The sequence below is a fragment of the Xiphophorus hellerii genome, chromosome 12, assembly GCF_003331165.1.
Source record: "Xiphophorus hellerii strain 12219 chromosome 12, Xiphophorus_hellerii-4.1, whole genome shotgun sequence".
NCBI lineage: Eukaryota > Metazoa > Chordata > Actinopteri > Cyprinodontiformes > Poeciliidae > Xiphophorus > Xiphophorus hellerii.
In genome coordinates this window covers 25,881,718-25,902,114 of record NC_045683.1, presented here as the reverse complement: position 1 = coordinate 25,902,114, position 20,397 = coordinate 25,881,718, and positions in this window count along the sequence as shown.

The window sequence follows — 20,397 nt, the reverse complement described above, 5'->3', positions numbered from 1 at the left end:
GATTTGAAATAAAAACCTGATGAACTCTTAACAGAAAATGTATTGGGACTTTAGATTACAATGGCTACGCAGTTAGTAGCACCGTTGTCTTGCAGCAAGAAGGTCGTGGGTTTGAATCCCGGCCTGGTGTCTCTCTGCGCGGAGTTTGCATGTTCTCCCTGTGCATGTGTGGGTTCTCTCCAGGTACTCCAGCTTCCTCCCAAAGTCCAAAAACACGACTGTTGTCTCTCCAAATTGTCCTCAGATGGATAATGATCCACAACTTACTATGGCCGTCTCAGTCCCCAGTTGTTCATCCTACAGAAAACGAGTGGAGTAAGCTGAAGAGAACGTAAGAGAAAAGTCCAGGTTGATCTAGAGAGATCGCAGAATAATCCGCCTGGTTACCTTGTGAAATGTTGCGAGGAAGACTGAATGCTCCCTTATCTAAGCGGGTAGCGTCTGCCAAAAACTATTCCACCATGAAAAACAATGATTTCTAACGTACATTTCTCAGAGTAGGTTTATGCTGATACACTAAAACACTTTTTTATTATAATTTTTTAAAACTCGTTGCACGTCTTTGCCAGGGGTGGAAACAAAATTTGCCCGCGCCGTCTGGAGCTGAAAACAGCAGGCCGTCGTGAGCGTCCTTTACGGTTCTCAGCCATAAACGAGCGTTCCGATTCCTCCAGCTCCTTATCGGCTACGTCAGCGGCTCACAGGCCTCCTGCGCCGCACGCCTGGAGTTTCTGAGTGGTCAAAGGTTGTTCCGATAAGGATTTATGATCTCCCACAGTCCACATTTAAAACATGACTCAGGCTTTCTTTATGCTCCGAGCTGGCAGGGAGAGAGGCACGCCGCCAACAGAATTTATGTCCATAAATTCAGGCCACAGCTCTTGCATAAATGATGAATTTCTTTCAGGGTCCACTGGGGAAACCTTCAGGGGAAAAATGTAATAAGACGAGCAAAAATGATTTGTTGGTATAATTTTGGCAGATATTGTAATTAGTGTTTGACTTGTCATATTGTGGCTGACGAAAAGGCAATTCCTTATGCTTTGAAACCTTTTGGTGTTGTGTAGCTGGGAGAGGAATGCTGATTAGAGCGCTGTAGTCCCGCATGCCGCTGATCATTACGCAGGGTATTTGTTTGGGATGAAATATTGTGGGAGTGTTGCAGGTATCGACCGAGCCAAAAAAAAAACAATGCACAAATACAACTCTGAGGGCAAAAATATTGCAAAAACTCACGCAGAGACACGGGAGAGATCATTACACCGTGAGGCATATAGAACGAAGTATTCTAATCAGATGAGCGTGGAGGGAGGCCAAATGTAGAATCAATAAAAGCATGGCAGGAAATACAGCAGGAGAACGGTGCGTTTCCTGGCCAGCTCTCTCTGTGACCAGAGTCTTATTCTTTAAAAAAAAAACAAAAAAAACACATGCTGATGTAGGAAATGTACTGGGTATTTTTGGAAAGTGTGCAAGTCTTTGCTAGCAGTTGCGATTGGTTATTTAACGAGAGAATAAAATCGTTGCAAAGCAAATGCGGCATTTCACCATTCGTCATCAGCAGACTGTGTTTATTGGACTTCCTGATAAGCAGAATCTGGTTCCGAGACGAACCTCAGCAGCTTTCCAAAAATGTTCGTACTCTCTCCGCTTTTTTTTTTTTTTTTTTTACATTTTGCCCCTTTCCAGCCACAAACTTAAATGGTAAGATCACAATCTAATACCCCTTATTGGGATTTCATATAATAAACCATTAAAATATGGTTAATAATTGTATAGTAGCACTAAAATGATACAGGTTTTCAGATTTTTTTAACTATTAAAAAGCAAATATTGTGATCCACATTTGTATTCAGCGTCCCCAACTCAATATTTTGTGGAACCACCTTTCTCTGCAAGCGTTTTTTGAGTATCAGCTTTAACATTTTTAACACTTTTCAAGCCTTGTCTCTGATTTTCAAATACACTCAGGTGTGAACTTTGACTGGGCCGCTCTAGCATGTGACTGAGCTTTGATCTAAAACAATCCACTACAACTCTGGCTTGTAAGATCAAAGTCGTCGTCCTACTGGGATCTGAGAGCCAGGTATAAGTCGGCCTCTAACTGGTATTTATCTCAGATCATCTCTGACCAGCTTCTTTGTCCCGTGCCGATGAACGGTCTTCCCAGAATTTGACCGTCCCAACTCCATGTTTCCTCCAGTGGGGGTTATGGCGTGTTCTGGTGAATGTGTACTGTTGGTTTATAACCACGGATTATAACAAACTGCAAGTGGGATCACTTGTGGGACTCTTTAAGGAGCAGATGTGTTCTTGCTCCTCTTCCACGAAGGACAGATCTGCGGCGCGCGCAAATAGGAGTTGACAGATTCTTTCATCTGAGCTGTGGATCCCCGCAGAAAGCCCACAGTTACCATCTGGAACCTTCTTCCACAGGTTTTTCCGTCTCCCCCGTGTGACACGATGCAAACTGCCAAAGGGGCTTGCAGTGGCTCTCTTTGAATATTTCAACTACCTTCTCTATCCACCATAAGCAGCAGATTTGCGGCGAGCACAACTAATAGTTGTACCGTTGACAGATTCTCCAAACCATGGCAGTTGATTGCTGCAGCAATCGCCTTCTGAACCTTCTGGCTGCTTCTCTGATTAATGCCGTTTTGACTCGTCTTCTCCATTTAGGTAGACAGTTGAGTGTCGGTAGGTCTGAAGTTGCACCATACTCTCTCCATTTCAGCCGATGGACTGAACCCCCAGTGAGAGGTTCATGTTTTAGGATACTGTTTTCTAGCATAGTCATGCTTTAAGCTGGTGTGTTCTTTGGCTCTTCATGATGATGTTTATTCCCTAAAGTGATCAGTAAAAACAAACTTTTGCAGCACATTTCAAGTAACATGTACCCAAGTTGACTCAATTGCACTACAGACACACCAATCTGTAGGCAACTAAGGGTGCAACTTGGGGTCAAGCTCTTTGACCAAGGGCACAACGACGTCCTGTAGGGCAGGAAACTTGAATCCAACCCGCAGTCTTACAATTAAAAGATGGATTTATTCAATTACACACAGGAAAACTACGTATTTACTAATTAGATGGCTTGTGAAAGCAATTGGTTGTCCTGGTTTTCCTTTAAATGTATCAAAATAAATGGGGCTGGATACAAAATGCATGCCTCACTTTTTCACATAAAAAAAATACAGAATGTGTTAATGCACCATATGGAATGCAAATAAAATAGAAGAATTTTTGGGGCTTAATGTGATTAAAAAAAGGCACAGTAACCTCTTAGACGCATGAATCTACGACTGGTGGTTGACAGGATGGTGTGTTCTCATGTATTTATTGGTTTCCTCCAGTTTCTTAGCATAAGCTTACATGTTGATTAATTGGGGTATTTTAAATTGATCTGCAGGATTGACAGTGATTTAGTTGTTTGTCGTGTGTTCTGTGACCCCTAATGAATTTGGACGGTGACCACTCACCCGGCCCTTTGATCACTGGGATTAGCTCCAGGCCTCCTGTGACCCCGAACAGAACTAAGCGGTGTAAAAAAGTTGAGCGAATAAGCAAAACCAAACCTTTCAGAGTACATAATGAAACCGCCTTGGGAATCTTTGTGCGCCGTATTCAAAGATGATGAAATTGATTATGTGCACTGGCTGGCGGGACTCGAGCTAAATCAGGCAGGTTTCTCAGCAGCACTATGAATTTGACTCGCATTTGAATGTAATGGCACACAGCTTCTCAATAATCCTGACGACTCTAAAGTTCCACAAATTCTCGCAGCTCCTGTCCTTGAGCATATTTCACAATTCTATGGCCTACTGCTTCCGTGGAGGGGCCGCCGTCCAATCTCTTCAAGGACGATTGAGCCGTCGAGCCTTACATTGGACAAAATGAGTCCCAGGGCCCCGGCCAGTTTCCTCCTTTCTCTCTAGATGAATTTAAGGATCCAACGCGCATTACCCTTAAGCTGGCACATTGAAGTAATGAGTTCCGGGCTGTTAAATCCAAACGATTAATGAAAATAGAATCAATGAAGAATAAAAGTACTCAAAGGGAAGTTGTCACAGTTTAGGAAGAAAAGTTGTTCTGTGCTCCGCGCTGCACAACAAGATCTCTTTGTTAAGCTCCCTTTTGTGCAGAGCATGTCACCTGTAAAATTCATTCGAATACCGAGGCGTTGCAGCCTTTTGTCGCATGTCCTGGGAGACACTCGAGGCAGGGACAAAAAAAAAAAAAGAAGCAAAAAAACCTCCTTATCCTTCTGTTCCTGCGAAAGTGGAGGGCGGCAGAAGACCCATGAAGAGCTCAGCATAAGGAACTTTTTCACATATAAGAAACATAACCGCGCCGACAAAAGGACTGCACTGCAATTTGTTCCTTCTGACATCTTTTCAAGGTATTATTTAATCCAAAAGTTGAAGAGAGACAAAGTTTGTAGAGGGAAATAACATTAAAATTAAACAAAGAACTGAAGTGTTCTACTGCAGTTTGAAGGACACGGCCGTTCTTTGGCAGGTATTGTGTTACGGTGAAGTTGTTTTGAGTTTTACATGCACTTATCATCAGGATGAATGTCACTATGTCTGGGGCTTTTAATTATTTATTTTTTGTTTTATCATGGATGTATAAAATACTCTTCATACAAGAAAGGGAGGAGGCTACTTGAATTGATTGCCGTAATTTTCAACAATGCTAAATTCAGGGTTATTCTAGAGGGCTTTTGTTAGCCTACCTTACCCATTGCAAAAATAGTGCACTAATCTCTTCTGTCTCATGCACACTTAAACCCGACTCATCCAACTAAGTGGCGAGAAATTGTGTGTGTCAGTGGGTAACTTGAACCCCCGCCTCAACACTTTGGTCCTTTCACCAGATTCAAGAGACGGTGAACAGGCCTCTAAGTGTTTGTCCAACATGCTTTTGTTTCCTGTGTCCATAGAAATGCTTCCAAGCAGTCATGTGACTTCTTCAAGTGGCCAGTCGGAAACTTTCATCAAAGTTGACGGTACTGACTTCTTGAAAAGGGGATTCTGTCCTCAGGCTGAGACAGACTAAGAAGGTGGTATGAGGGATGAGGGTCGGTGCCTCCAAATCCGAGGCCATGGTCTTGAGCCGGAAAAGGGTAGAGTGCCTTCTCCGGGTCAGGGGGGATGTCTTGCCCCAAGTGGAGGAGTTCAAGTATCTCGGGATCTTGTTCACGAATGAGGGAAGAAAGGAGCAGGAGATCGACAGGCGGATTGGCGCAGCGTCTGCCCTCAAGTGGGAGCTGTACCGGTCCGTCGTGGTGAAGAGAAAGCTGAGCCAAAAAGCGAAGCTCTCGATTTACCGGTCGATCTACGTTCCCACCCTCATTTATGGTCATGAGCTTTGGGTCGTGACCGAAAGAATGAGATCGTGGATACAAGCGGCCAAAATGGGTTTTCTCTGCAGGGTGTCTGGGCTCTCCCTTAGACATAGGGTGAGAAGTTTGGTCATCCGGGAGGGACTCAGAGTAGAGCCGCTGCTCCTTCACATCGAGAGGAGCCAGTTGAGGTGGCTCGGGCATCTGGTCAGGATGCCTCCTGGACGCCTCCCTGGTGTTCTGGGCACGTCCCACCGGGAGGAGGCCCCGGGGAAGACCCAGGACACGCTGGAGGGACTATGTCTCTCGGCTGGCCTGGGAACACCTCGGGATTCCCCTGGAAGAGCTGGGACAAGTACTAGATTTTTTCCCCCGTTTCTGTGTTACAAGGTAACAATCCCAAGCGTACATCAAAACTCAAAACTGGGTTTGGAGCAGATATAGAAAGCTTACTTGATCCTTTTGAAATACGTCTGACCATATTCCTTTGAATGTATATGGAACTGTGCTTCACATCCAGGCCCCAGCCAGAAAAGTAAGATGCAGATTGTGAAAACACGAGATTCCTCCGCACGATATAATGAAATTTCACTATCTAGTCATGCCTAGGCATTAAATTCTTGTTTTCAAAATGCATTGAAATTGGAGGGCTTTCATCATTCCATCCTAGAATATACATCATTCAAAGCCCCCAAAATTAATATGACATTAATGCTGAAGATAAGTGAATGTGGGTTACTCCCTGCCACTGTACATCTGCCCGTGTTTCCAAGATAAAAGCACAGCTAGCAGTCAAATCTCACTTTCACACATTTATAGAAAGAGAAGGTAAAAATGTCCTGTGGAATATGTTACATTCTGCGAGTTATTTTCTCATTCATAAAGAGTGATCCCAGAGCTACTTTCGTTTACTTAACGTCAGGAAAACCATTTCAAGCAGAAACTCGGCTGACAGCTTGACCTTTCCGGCTGCATTTCTACTTGCCTTTGAGAAAATGTCTACCGTATAATAGTGCCTAAAGTCATGTTCATAAATTTATATATGACCCAAATGAAATGATCTTGTAACCAATACACGTTGTGCCACGGGGCCCGTGTGATGCACCAGTTTGCGCTGCCTTCTTCTGAGATGTCACTGTGGAGTTTCACCTGTTTTATTCCGTCTGATTCTGCAGCCGCTCTGCTGCCCACACCTGGGAAATCACCCAAAGCTAACAACAGTTAAACGTATAAGATTTATGAGCAGAGGGCATAGTCGTGCTCTTGGTTCTTCAGTTATTAAGCATCAGCATCAGACGTAGTGATACCCCAAGAACTTGCTAATGTGTTGCAATGTTCCAACTACAATTTTTTTTTTAATGTATTTTAATTGGATTTTTTTATGATGGATCAACATAAATGTACCATTTGCAAAGTTGCAGAAAAATGGTACAGTAAAAAAACAAACAAAAATATCTGAAAAATATTCTAAGCTTTAAGGACTAGGAGGATCTAAATACAAGACAAGAGATCCTGAAACAAGCTTCACACTCGGGGAGAGGTTCACGTTACTGCAGAATGATTGGAAACACACTGCCGGGGGATACAAGAGAAAAGTTTAGATTAATACAAAATATTACACTGGGCCTAGTCAGACCTAAAGTCCAGACCTAGGTCCAAATAAAAATCTGAGATAAGACATGAACATTTGCTGATAGACCCTAACAGTGATTCACGAAAGCAGCATCAGTCCTGGACACGAGTTTGATAAAAAAAAAAAAAGTATCAAACTCATCTCAATAAAGATAGAGAAGGCTCCATGGTGAAGGTTGTTAAAGGGCAGAGTGGGGGGGAAAAAATGAGGCTTTGCAGGAATGAATGGACTGTTACATTAATGAGCTTTGACTGCCTTTAACGACTTGATCCTTATGGCAGCTGAAATTTACCCCACGGGGTTCTATCTGATTGCATGGCAGCTGATTCTTTTTCACCCGTCTGTGGAAGTTCGCTGTGGAAATCGGTGGCATTTATTGACCTCTCCTGTGAGACACTGCGGCGGCAATCAACATCAGCCTGGCATGTCTGACGCAAGTGTAAATATTAAAACCCAAGAAAAGAAAAAAAAAAAAACCCCATCTGTGAGCAAACGTGAATGACGGACAAAAGAGACGTCAAAAAGCCGCTAAATCAGAAATCCACTTTGTTGTGTTTTGTTGGTTTGAAAACCGTAGCATTTGGCCGAAGCTTCATTCTCCGCAAATCTGTCAACAATATATGCCTGATTGTAGCCGGCGAGGCATCAAAACTTTCTCTTGTTGAGTTCCAATTTCTGCTGTCAAGTAGAGCAATTTGGTTTTTATGTGATTGAAGGTCTTACTCTCCCAATCATCATTCATCACAACTATTGTTGACACAAACCTACCTCTTCAGGGCTGATTTAAATGGTTTGCTCTTGATTGTTTGACACTGGGCTTTCCATAAAAAAAGGGGGTTGAATTTGGCATTGAACTGCACCCACGAGAAAAGAAAATACATTGATTTGGAAATGAGTTTACGTTTATACCAAATGTTTCCTGAAGATTAGAGCTATGTTTCTTTCCTTTAAACACAACGTTGCACCCTTACGAATTTCTTGAAGTAGTTTCCCAAAGATGATTTTATTTTTTACAAGGTCAAAGCTTTCCCAAAGATACCTCGGCCTACGTGAGAGCATAACTCCCCCTAAAACAGAAATCTAATTATGCCACAGATGGCGGCACAGGAGCACAACTATCACTAATCGTTTACTGTAACTGGCAGCGAGCCTTTTACGTCGCTGTGGAGAAATTTTGATCCACTTCGTGTTTGCAGAATTGCTCTAAGTTAGCCACATTAAACGGGTTTTTGGGCATGAATGGTTCTGTGTAAGGTCAAACTTTAAGGTCGTGTCTTGGATTGTTGTCAATGTTCTGCTTCTTTACTGATTCTGGAATTGCACTGCTCACGGCGGTTCTGTGTTTTAGTTAAAGTGTTGGATGTTTGGACAATTATGCTGGAAGGATTTAAAAAAAAATCTTACTTCTCTACTTTGGACAGTGATATGATGCGCAACCATGGCAACAAGGTATAGTTTTTAAATGGTAGCAGTCGATTAGCATCTCAAAAGCTCAAATAATACCTGAATCATGACCCCAAATTTAAGAGGCGTTATAAAGGAGGCTTGGCTGCGAAGCATGACCAGAGTAGAGAGAGAAGGAGGAAGTTCAAGCCGTCTCTTCCATCAATCACAAAGGGCAAGGATCATAACCCCGATTCCAATGTCGCGCTGCCTGGTTTGGAGCTTTAAAGAGGAGCAGCAAAAGTAAATGAGGTGGATTAGCAATTGCTGCCTGGAAATCGACCTGTTAGCATTTCTTCAGATTCGCTTTAAGACTGACTGCCCACAGCATCAACGTCCACAACGGCTCTGTGAAAATACTCTTTTACGATAACATTAAATTTCCCTTCTGGATAAATAAAGTAATTTTGAACTGAATTGAAAAATGCTCTGATCTGAAAAAATGCAGGCCAATTTTTTACTTATTTATTTTCCATACTTGCTCTGACCCTGCTGTGGATAGAGGATGAAGGATATTTTCTATTGCTAGCTTCATTGTTAGCAAAACAAGCTATCTTGGATAACCTTACCCTTGTCTTGGCTAGACATTTAATAAGCACCCAATACCAAAGCACTGAGTCACTTTGAGTTATTTGTAGTTTTATGAAATGGTTTAAAGATGACAAACTCCTCTGTAGCTGATTTTTGCTGTTTAATCTTTCTAATAAATTGCATTGCTTGTAAGAGCGTTGAAATCCTGCATTCACTGCCACGTTTACTGTAAATGCCACTGATGCACATCGAACAGGAAGATAAAGGGGTCTGTAACTTCCCTTTATGACAGGCGTCTGCATTGTACTGCCATCAAATGTACAGTACAGGTTTTCGTTCTAAAGGAAGTGATGTCGTCCGTCCTTTTGTTTGATTACATTTGCGATTGACTTGCAGCAACAAAAGCAGAGGGTGGAGTCGCTGGAAGAACTAGATGTTCTTTTAATTTCTGCCCTAATTTAACGAAAACTAAACTTTCCCAAAAACGACCCACTGAGCCATCTTTCTCCTAGAGCGTCGGCTTGAAATTAATATTCCACAGCTCATGTTATGCCCAAGTTTTGCCAGCCCTTCAACTAAATGCAAATTGTACCACCTACTGAGAGGCTGAGTTTTGCTCCTATACCAACCCAGTTGAAAACTTTATACACGCAGCTGCTTATTCCCCGTCTGTGCAGAGTTTCCATGTTTTTCCCTTTAACTCGGTGGGGTGAAAAAGTCAGTCTTAAAGGGCCGGTATCCCACACTTTTCCCTGGGTCAACACACCTGAATCAAACGATGGGTTATTGGCCAGCCTAAACAGGAGAGTCAATCCCTTAAGACTCCAGTTGGTGAAGACCGGCGTCCTGCAACTGTTAAATGTGTCTCTGTGTACAATTATTATAACCAAAGATCTATACTGACGAAGGGCAAGGATGTTTGTTTAAAAATGTTTTGCACGTATTGAGGGAGCGCAGAAAAAGCACAGAAGAAGATGTGCTTTTCAGATTAGGCCTAAAATAAACTCCAACATGCAAAAACATTTTGCATGGCAGGAAACCAACACTATCCCCACTATGTGACATGCTTGGAGGCTTTTCGTCAGCAGAGACAAGGGAACTGGTCGGTTTAGACGGGAAGCTGGATGAAGTTAAATACAGAACTACAAAGGAATGGTTTTTATTTGAGCATATTCATGTGTCAGAGTAAAAGGGATTCAAACAGTGATTCTAAATCTTTTGAAATTCTCAGTCTACTCTAAGAGAATGCAGAAAAGAAAACATTCATGATGATTAAATAATACCTAAGACCTTGAGTTTGTGGTGAATTAAACTACACAGGGAACGAGCAATTCGGTGAACATTTATCTAATATTTAATACGATTAATGATAAAAATGGATCAAAATTAACACAAGTTTCTTCCCTGAAGTTCTTCAGTTCTATCTAAAGTGTTGTTAAATAGTTGCATGTTTTTACCACAGAAAACAATTACTGTCTGAGCCACTGAAGTTAAAAAATGAATTAATTAATGGCAACACAAAGCAGCGATGCTCCATACTGCTTTGTGTTGCTAAGCTAACGCCTTTAGTTCCCCGCTGTGAAATGTTTTAATAGCATTTAATGCGTGTCGTTCTGGTTTCTTAAGAAACATCAATCTTTTTTTGAGGGACTGACTGAATCCTCCGCGCTGGAAGGCAACGCGTCAGGCTGCTTCCTGTAACTCTAACGCTGTACGCGGTGAATAGCTGACGTTTAGACGGACAGCCTTTGTTTCCCCCCTCGCTTCTAAAAGGAGCCGAGGTTTTGCTGCGGGACATGATAAAGCTCTACAATTCAGTGTAGTGTTTTCTTCCACTAATCACACGAAGTGAACGCCGCGTAACTCACCGCATGTCTGAACGGCCGTGTGTGGCTATAAAACGCATTCAGCTCTGCGCTCCTCAGGGACGCAGGATAGATTTTCTAGTTCAACACGAGTTCAGCGATTTCCGGATATGAAACAATGAATTCCTCCGTTAGCGGCCATAAACAGTGAGTTACTGTTTTTATTTGACGTCGACTGTTCAGTTTTGAAATGATGTTAGTTACTGTAAAGGCCTTGAAAAGACACACAATTGTATGATTAGCACATTTTCATATCTTGCACAACACATAATATGTGTTTTATTAGAAGGCACTGCTCTTATAAACTCTGTTGTGGGTGCAGTAAAAATGATAATGTGATGATCATTTGTATAGCCATGTGCTGTCATAGATAGATGCTTGGGTCTGTTGAACCACAAAGAGATTTTACCATTTTAAAAAGGTTTTATGCATTCATTTATTGTAATGCATGTAAAAAGGCACGCGTACATGCCAGAGCGGCTAGTAAGCTGCTGCCACTCAGGGACAGTGGGGTTTTATTACTTGTTCTCTGTTAATGCGACTGTTTGACATGTCTGCGGCCCCAACCTTTAAAGGATTATGGAGCAGAGTAGCTGCCGGGCGTTTTAAACACATCCACATGACATGTAGAACATCTATTTGAATTGTAAAGCTTTTGCTCCAATCAAAAAAAGAAGAAAAAAGCAGTTGACTTAGCAAATCCTTACAGAAGTAGAACATCAAGCCTGAACTTTACAGTAAGTATTTCCCCAGGGGTTTTTTTTTTTTCTTCTTCTTCTTTTCCTGCTCCCTCTGGGTTTTCCGGTAACATCCAGCGGGGCTTCGGTTAAATGAAAACAAAGCACAGTTTGGTAGAGTGACATTTAGTAGAAAGCAGCGACTCCCGTCTTACAGGACTCTACAAATTTTCTGACAATTATTTTCAAAGAGAGCAAAAATATTTAAGGAAGATAACGAAAGTCAAAATAGAAACGATAAAAACTCTCATGTTTTGCTGCCAGCTTTATTTGAGAGGTTTCTCGCAGTGCTTGTGTGTATTCCACTGAAAAAAAAAATCATCTGCCAATTTAAATTTTTTTTATCTCGTATCCATGGATTTATCATAAATAATAAGGACTTAGAATTTAACCGAAAGTTATTTTCTAAAGAATAGTTCCACTTGTTTGAATAAGAGGGACATTTGGGCCAGATAATCACCCAAACGACCTCCTGCTGGTAAATATGTCATACTTGCAGTCAAACATTTTCTTACAGAAGTGATGTGAGAAAATGCTGCATGTTACTAAAACCATGAAAATAATAATCCTCCATTATCTAAGCTCAGAGACACTTTGGAGATAATCAACAGAAGCAGGTATCAAAGACCTTCAGCAAAACTGAAATTATTTTTTGTTGCCCCCCCCCCACTTCCTCCTGTTGCTGTTTCATAGCATGATCCAATCATGAGAAGATCTGAAGGTCTATCCGTAAAAAAACAGACCGCAAACTCGTACACATGACCATCACAGGGTCCTGGGTAATTGGTTTCCCCACATCAAACTTAAACAAAAAGGTACAATACCACATATAGTAACCTGATCAGAACAAGACATGGGTTCCTTAACTCACTAAATTCTAGAAAAAAGTGATTTTTCTTAAACTGTCCATCTGAGGATTTCTTTTGAAATTATTTGGTTCCCAAACGTGGACCCAAGGTTGTTGAATTTATTGTATTCAACAAACGTCCAGGAATGGCAACTCCTCTTCATATCCCCAAAAGTCTTTACAAAAGATACATTTTTTTTTATCAAATAGCCACATTTATTCCATTGCAGACTAACCTTAGATTACAGAAAATTACTTTAAATTATTAATAGTCAAAGGGAGAACAAAAAGTTAATTACACAAAAGCATCCCATGGCTCATGGTTCCTTCATGTACCTAAACTACAAAAGTATGAAATTGGAGTCACATATCCCTGTTTGGGTTTTTTTTTTGTAGAGTTTTGGGCAGTTTATAGAAAATGACACTGGTTCATAACTTGTCATAGTGGGAATGAAACACGGCAACAACTTGTGCAAATTTACACACGGCAGAACCAAATATCCTGTGGTGGACTGAAAGATATCAAACCTGCACAGGAATGGAACTGGAGTCACATAATTACTTTTTCAACAGGACACTATGTGGGGAGAGTACAAAACTTTCTCTAAATCCTAACCAAACATCACAAATATGCACATAGTTGGTACAAGGCGTCTTGTGGAAAGAGGCTCAATTTTGTTCTAAAAAGTGTGAAAAGGACTAAAACTGCAAAATTACAAAAACAGGGCCATATAATGTAAATTTTCTTATCTCTGTACATGATGAAGAAGAATATTAAGTCATCGAATGTCAAACTCACTACAAAAAGTCCAATCGCGTACAGCGCTTGAAAGATTTGGGTGCAATAAAGCCGGAAACATCATGCTGGTTGTTGGGGAAAAAATCCAAACGCAGAGCAATAAACTGTGATTGAATCTGAGAATTGTAATAAAACTCAACAAGCTACAGGAACAACGGAGAGTCATTAGGAACATGAGAACCAAAGAGCTTAAATACTGAAGCAGAGGGGGAAATGACTGAGCAAACCAGAGGAGCTAATCAGAGGCAAGAGGGGAACAAATAAAATCTAACATTCAAAAATCCCTCACTGAAGAACGTGCAGCCACAATTGCAATAACCATTTAATTTGATAAAACAAAAGTTAATTAGAAGTTTCACTTGGATTAATGTTTTTCGTCCAATATAATCTATCCATTTTCTGTTATTGAGAGGCTTCTCTGTAACATCCAGAGCCTTATCAGATCCTCTCCGCTGATTTATGCAGCCAATCATTAAATTCTCATTAAACCATCTTGATGAAGAGTGACCTGCGTGACTGCTTCGCTATCAGGGGCTTGTCACACATCAGCAGTCTGAAAATTGAATTTTGCTTCAACAAAGTTGAATTTATGAAACCTTGAGACATGACAGCTTGGTCTGATTATTTTGTCTCGGGACCAAATCCATGACAGGGATGTTTTTAATCGTCACATCTGCTTCCCTGCACTTCGACGAGTAACGAGGAGCTGGAAGGAAAGGAAAGATAGATTAATATAAACGGAGTAAATGTATGATATTTACTTTATAAATGTGACATTTTGTGTTATAGTTATGATGCAAAATCCAACAAAAACCTTGGTCTTTATGGACATTTTCCACCAATGTCATACTTTCTGATTGCATAAACCCTCTTGAAGGTTAAAACAAATGGAAATACATACTGTACATGTATCAAGTTAAACACTTGGGGTCGTCTCTTTTGAACCTTTCCTGTTGTTTCTTTTTTTTTTTTTATGAGATGGTTCACAGGAAAACTGCTCAGACTGGATGGTTCAGCCCATGTAATCCCTATTGAACCGGGTGATATTTGCCATCTGTGTGTTTTCAGTTGAGCTAGTCTGGTGTCAAAACTCTTCCTTTTCTCCCTCTCCAGCGAGAACGGGCAGCTCAGTTTAGCGCTGGCCCATCCGCCCACAGCGCTCATTCATCTGAATGACCTTGTGGGTGTACGTTTTTATACCAGCAGCAACAGCAGTTTATAAAAGGAGAAGAAAAAAACAACAGGAAAACAAAACTAGAGGTAGGACTCCATGTGTCTTGGTGAGTGTCAGTTCCAACCATATTTTTTTTTATTTTATAACCGTCGTGTCATCGATGGAGGGGGGGGAAAAAATCTGGTGGTCAAAATGTTTAAGCTGCAGTGTGAAGGGTTTGTGCTGCGTTCCAGATGCACTTAGAACTGGGAAATTCTGACTTCCAAGCTGGAAAAAATCGCCTGGAACGCTGGGAAGCTGGGAGCAACTTCAAATACCCTCATTTACGAGATTTAAGGTGGACTTCGCGCTTCGCACCAACACACTCTAAAAACATAAAATCCTACTGAGTATTTTTATCAAGTTTCTAGTGCAAATATCTCAGTACACTGTAAATAAGGCAAAACTATCTTTTCAGAAAAGTTTAGGAGCCTTCTTAGTCAATAATTCCTTAATATTGATGAAAAAGTACTTGTTCCATTGGCAGATTGTTTCACTTGTAACATGGGAAAATATCATAAGTGGGAAATAACAAAACTAGTTCTTCATCAATATTAAGGAATTACTGACTTAAAATTAAGTGTTACTTGTAAGATAGTTTTGTCTTATTTCAAGTGTACTAAGATATTTGCACTGGAAGCTGGACCAAATTACTTGAGATTTTGTAGTTTTGTAATGTAGTGGTAACGCTGCGGTGGAACTATGTTTACCTTACAAGACACTTAAAAAAGTGCATCTGAAAACCAATGTTGCATGTATCGTCTCCAACTGCAAACTGAACAAACTAAAAGTGGTGTTTGCCTATGGAGAGCAAAACTTAAAATCAAATTTGTAAGAGCTATTGCAAACAATGTTTATGGGCGTCGCCAGTTGAAGTCCAGACTTCGTAACTGGAACGCAGCATTAGATCCCAATTCAGGAACTTGACTTGCATTTTCTAGTCCTCATTTCTCACGTCTTCAATGTTAAAGTACCACAGATGTATAACAGGAAAAGCACTTAAGAAGCATTTGCCTTCTTTGACACTTGAATAGTCCAACACCGGATGAGAAGGTTAATGGCACTATAGAGGTGTAGCTATTTTTTTAGTGAGCATTAGAAGTAAAAGAGTGAGAATTGATGTGGACTCTTTCCTCCAGTTTGGAGACGGATCCGGTCTGTCGCCTGAAGAACGACTGGAGTCAAAAAAAGGGCAGTTCTCGATTTACTGCTCTGCTCTGACCCACACCTGTGGTAATACGATATATGGGTCACGGCTGAGCTTCCCCTGCGGGGGGGACGGGTGCAAATGTGCCAAAGCCATATTTAGAGTTTTGCTGACGATGACCCCTATGTGATGAGTTTACAGCGGTTACATCAGGTCACTCTTGCTGTAGTTGGTTTCCTGATTTGATTTCCTCCTAAAATGATCACAGAGCAATCTATATTTTAATTAAACCAAAAGCAGTATGACCTTCAACAAATTCAAATCAAACGTTTCAGTTTAGCTTCCTTTCTTCCGTCATTGTCGTTTTGTCAATTTGCTCTCCCTCTTGACTCTTTGTAACGTCCTAGAATGGCAGAAAGCAATTGGGAAAGTTCTTTGGCTCTACACTAAGCATATTTTGGAGTTACTAAGTAACCCCCCTGATCAACCGTTTGTGGAATATACGTAGAAAAGGTGACACTCTCCAATCAAGCGATGTAAATATGAAGAGAAATTTGCATAAAGATGCCGGTGGATATCTATTAAAAGGTGGTTTGAGTTGATTGAATGAGCTAATCAAGTCTGAACTTCAACTTCTTTGTTTGCTCAAAATCTCTACCAGAACCTTGTGGGGCTGAATACGTCACATTTTCAACATATTTTCTGACCAACCTCGGATAGCCATGAAGAAGATGACCAGCACTTTCAGCTTTTGGCTTTCCCCGTTTCTCTATTCTTTTATTTTTTTTTGAAGCCGTAGATGTTATCTGATTTCACATGCGCCTCTGGGCAACACCTCAGTGTGAGGCTGTGAGGACTTCTTGCCCTTTTGCAGTCCTCGTGTCAAACTGCTACCTGAGCAAATCGATGGAAACCAAAAATGCTTCAGCTAGCCAGGTTTTGCACTGCTCGCAGTCATGCCAGAGTATTTCCATGTGCGTGAACCAGAGGAAAATTATGAATTCAATTTAAAGCACTTTAAAAAAATGAGTGGAACAATGGCCTAGATATATGGTCACAGCCAGTTTGCAGTTAGAATTGAGCTCGCCTACATTTTAAATAACGAGATCAGACAGCAGCAAACGACGAGAGCGAGCGTCACTTCCAAACCGTGCGACGGCGAGAGGGCTGTTTGTTTTTTTTTAAAGCTTTTATTAAGACCGAGGAGGGAACAAAGTCACACTCGCCAATTTGCAGCTCTGACGGAGAACAAATAGCATCAATAGACTGAAAATTAATTTCCACATATAAGTGTGTGGAGGAAAATTGCCATTACTGCATGAATTCCTCTGTCGGTTTCAAGTTAAGAGTGCAGGCGAATGCATTCGGAGCAGCTTCAGCTCTCCAGAAATAATTTCCCTTCCAAATGAATGCCTGCCTCTTATTGACTGATGATGCGACGGACGGCGAGGCAGAACGTCTTCCGTCCAATCTCATCCTCATCACCAGTTACTCTCCACCGCGCGGCTGGTGGGCGAGTCCGCCGCGCCTCTCTCTTAATTTGTGTTTTCTGAAGAAGATGACAAAAAAAAAAAAAATGGGAAAAACGTAAATAAATAAATGAGCTCGGAATGGCATCGTTAAATAATAATTCCCCGATGTTTATGGGAAAATAAGAGCCGTCATTACGGCAGAGACCGCGGCTGAGGTTTTACTGTTTTTCTTTGATCGCAGAATGCAGTTTCCATCTCACTCTTTTACAAGCCAGGCTTAGAGGACCAAACTCTCCACGGTCCCCCTCTGTGTGCCAGACTTCACTGGGTTTAGCACAAGAAGCACAACTTATTGGATTATGGAGTCCACCGTCTATTCTCATATCGCTGCGGGCTGAGAGTTTGTGTATGTGTGTGGGATAAGTGGCCGGCTTGAGCACATAGAAAGGAAAAAAAAAGATGCATGGTTGGTAAATTCCTCTTTACCTTCTGGTTTTAGATGCCTGTTCATATCTAGAAGTTGGTATTTTAACACTTCAAGGCTCATTAGGGGTTCTTGTTTCACATGGATTTAACTGCTCCACTCTAATTTCAGTCCTCGGGAAGTGTTGTGTCTGCACAGACAGGATAAGTTTTTGGCACTCTCTCTGTTAGTTGGACTCCCCGCTGATGATATAATGCTGCATAATTGAGCACAACGAGACAGAGATTTGCAGTAAAAGTGATTTACTGGCATGCCTTCTATTTGTGCTCTCAGTCTCTTGTTCAAAGCATGAAACCCTTAACTTTTCACTGATTTGTCTCTAGATAAGGTGAAAAGTTCCCCCCCATGAAACCCTTATCCTCCATTGTCTTACTGTCATCTCAGTTTTTTTTCCTAATACACAAGGTTAAAACATTACAGAGCCCTCAAGGGGACATGGGAAAATAAAATTTTATTTTGCGTTCCCTCACAATATTTTTCTTCGTTCCCTCGCAATACTGGTTACCTCGCAGTAAGTTTGGCGTCCCCTCGCAATGTGTGTACTGGTCTGTTTTGTACAAGGCCACGAATGTCAATTAAACATTTCAAATATATACACATATAAAGAGCGTCAGTGAAAACCGTGTTTGTTATTAACTTTTTGGTGCAAAAAGCTGATTGAAAATTGATTTATTCCCTGTGTGTTTATGTCTGTGTGTGTAAGGGACTGCACATGAAAACGCCCTTTAAACCATTCAGGCTACCAACACAATAGAGACGCAATCAAAACTGTCAGACGACTCATTACCCTGTGATAATAACTCAGAAACGGTCCACGTTTGAATGCATTTTTTCCCCTTCTTTCCTACTTATGGAAAGTTTTTGTTTATATCATAGGCTTGTGGTGCATTTTTAACCTAAATAAAAAGATGTAAAACTTCAGATGTTTCCCAACGAGATATTAAGATACATGGGAAAACCTCACGAAAGCCTTATAGCAGAAAGTACGATGGCTACTGTAAGAAAGGTTTACTGTATTCAATTATGACCCGTGAACTGATCAGAACATTATTGCGAGGGAACGCAAAAGAAAAAAAGAAAATGTCCCCATGTCATGTGGGCTCCGGAAAGCATGACAGCTCATCGTTTTGTAGTGAGGAAAACGTGTTGCAGTGCATTTGAGGACAGCTGAAGACATGAGAAAGTTCTTCCAAAATCACCCAAGTTGGTTATTCTATAAATAATTACGTATGTGACAATTTGTGGTGGTGACATCCACCAGTAAAAAGCTTTAAATGGGACATGTTGTTCCCGAGATGTATGCGATGTATTTTAACTCTAATCATGGATCATACCCCGAAAAATAACTTTTATTCATCCTCCTAACCTTGCCGTTGCCAAAGGAAATTATCTCGCTGACGTGCAACCGGTTTATGCCATAGCTGTGATTATTTTGGGGGATTTTTTTTAAAGGTTTTTGTGGCACTAGTGGCCTTTATTCATCAGTAACATGACAGGGAGAAGGACGAAAACAGAAGGGGACGGCATGCAGGAATCGAACCTGAGAAAGCTGCGCACCGCCGCTGAGCTACCTGGTGCGTCACCACAAAAGTGGTTTTATCTAAATCTAATATTCTCCTAACTATAAAGATGCACCCAGCAGAGATTTGTGGCTGATTTCCAACCTGTGGTTTTTTGGAAAGTTATGAGCTGCCAATGCTGATATCAGCTGACGCTGTATTTTGCTCAGAATGTTTCTTATTGCTTTTTCTGCTGTCAGTGGTTTTAATTTTTCACATTAGGAGCAGAGACAACAGCATAGCCTGCGAGTGAGAGAGAGCAGTGAGTGTGAAGCGAGGCTTTTTACTCATTTAAAACAAAAGACAAACAAAGGTTCGGAGCTGACATTTTAGCATATTTTGTTAGCAGTTAGCACAGTCAGCATTAGGCTGCGAGCCTCGGCTTTTCTATGCGTCTTTCATGGGAAATGCAGCTCTTTACTATAGTAGAGATTTCCAGAAGACTGAAAACATTTTTAAGTCCATCTTGCTCCATGACAGACACAAAAGACTGGAAGAAAGCAAATTTGCTGCAATATATTCAGGCTTCATGTTATCAGATTTAGTTAACTCTGGGTGAGTTTGATCCATCTTAAATAATAATTATGTCAAAATGCTCAATATTTCAGCTCCTTCCTTCAAACCATATATGTAAACTATTGGTTTCAACTGAAAACTAGCACTATTTTGATTTAAAGACTGTTCCAACATAAATATTACAAATGTAATGCAGACTTAAATATGACAAATATGGCAAAATGTCAGGTCTATGTGTGTTTGTTGTTGTTGTTGTTGTTTTGGACAAACTGTTCCAGCTTTGGATACGGCGTGTTTGAAAAAGAAAAAAAAGAAAGACAGGAAAAAGATTTGAACTATGAGTTTTGCTACTCTGGTCTGGTCTGGCTAAAAATCATTTGATTCCAGTAAAAAGCCAATTTCTTGGAAAATTCATTCTTTATTGTTTTACTGGATAAAAAGGTAACCAAGGATTTATAACATGATGAATTCATTACATTTTAATTTCAATATCAAGGTTAGAAGACGACGGCGCTAGATGGTCATCTTTTCTCCGTTAAAAGGACAGTATGGATGTTTTGTGAGGTGACACTTGCTCCGCTCTGACTGGCTGAACACCTCAGTGGAAACTTGTGGCTGGTTCTCCAATCTGAGTCCCGTTTCCTGGAGGATGGACCCCGACGGAGGCCAGCTCCACAGAAACCACTTCAAAACTATCCAAACCGTCCCTTTTGGGGAGGCTGCTATTTTTTGAGGGAGAACTTAAGAATGGTGTGTTCTCTAATCCTTTACTTGTTTAGTTCTGATATATAATACTTCCTGCTGTCT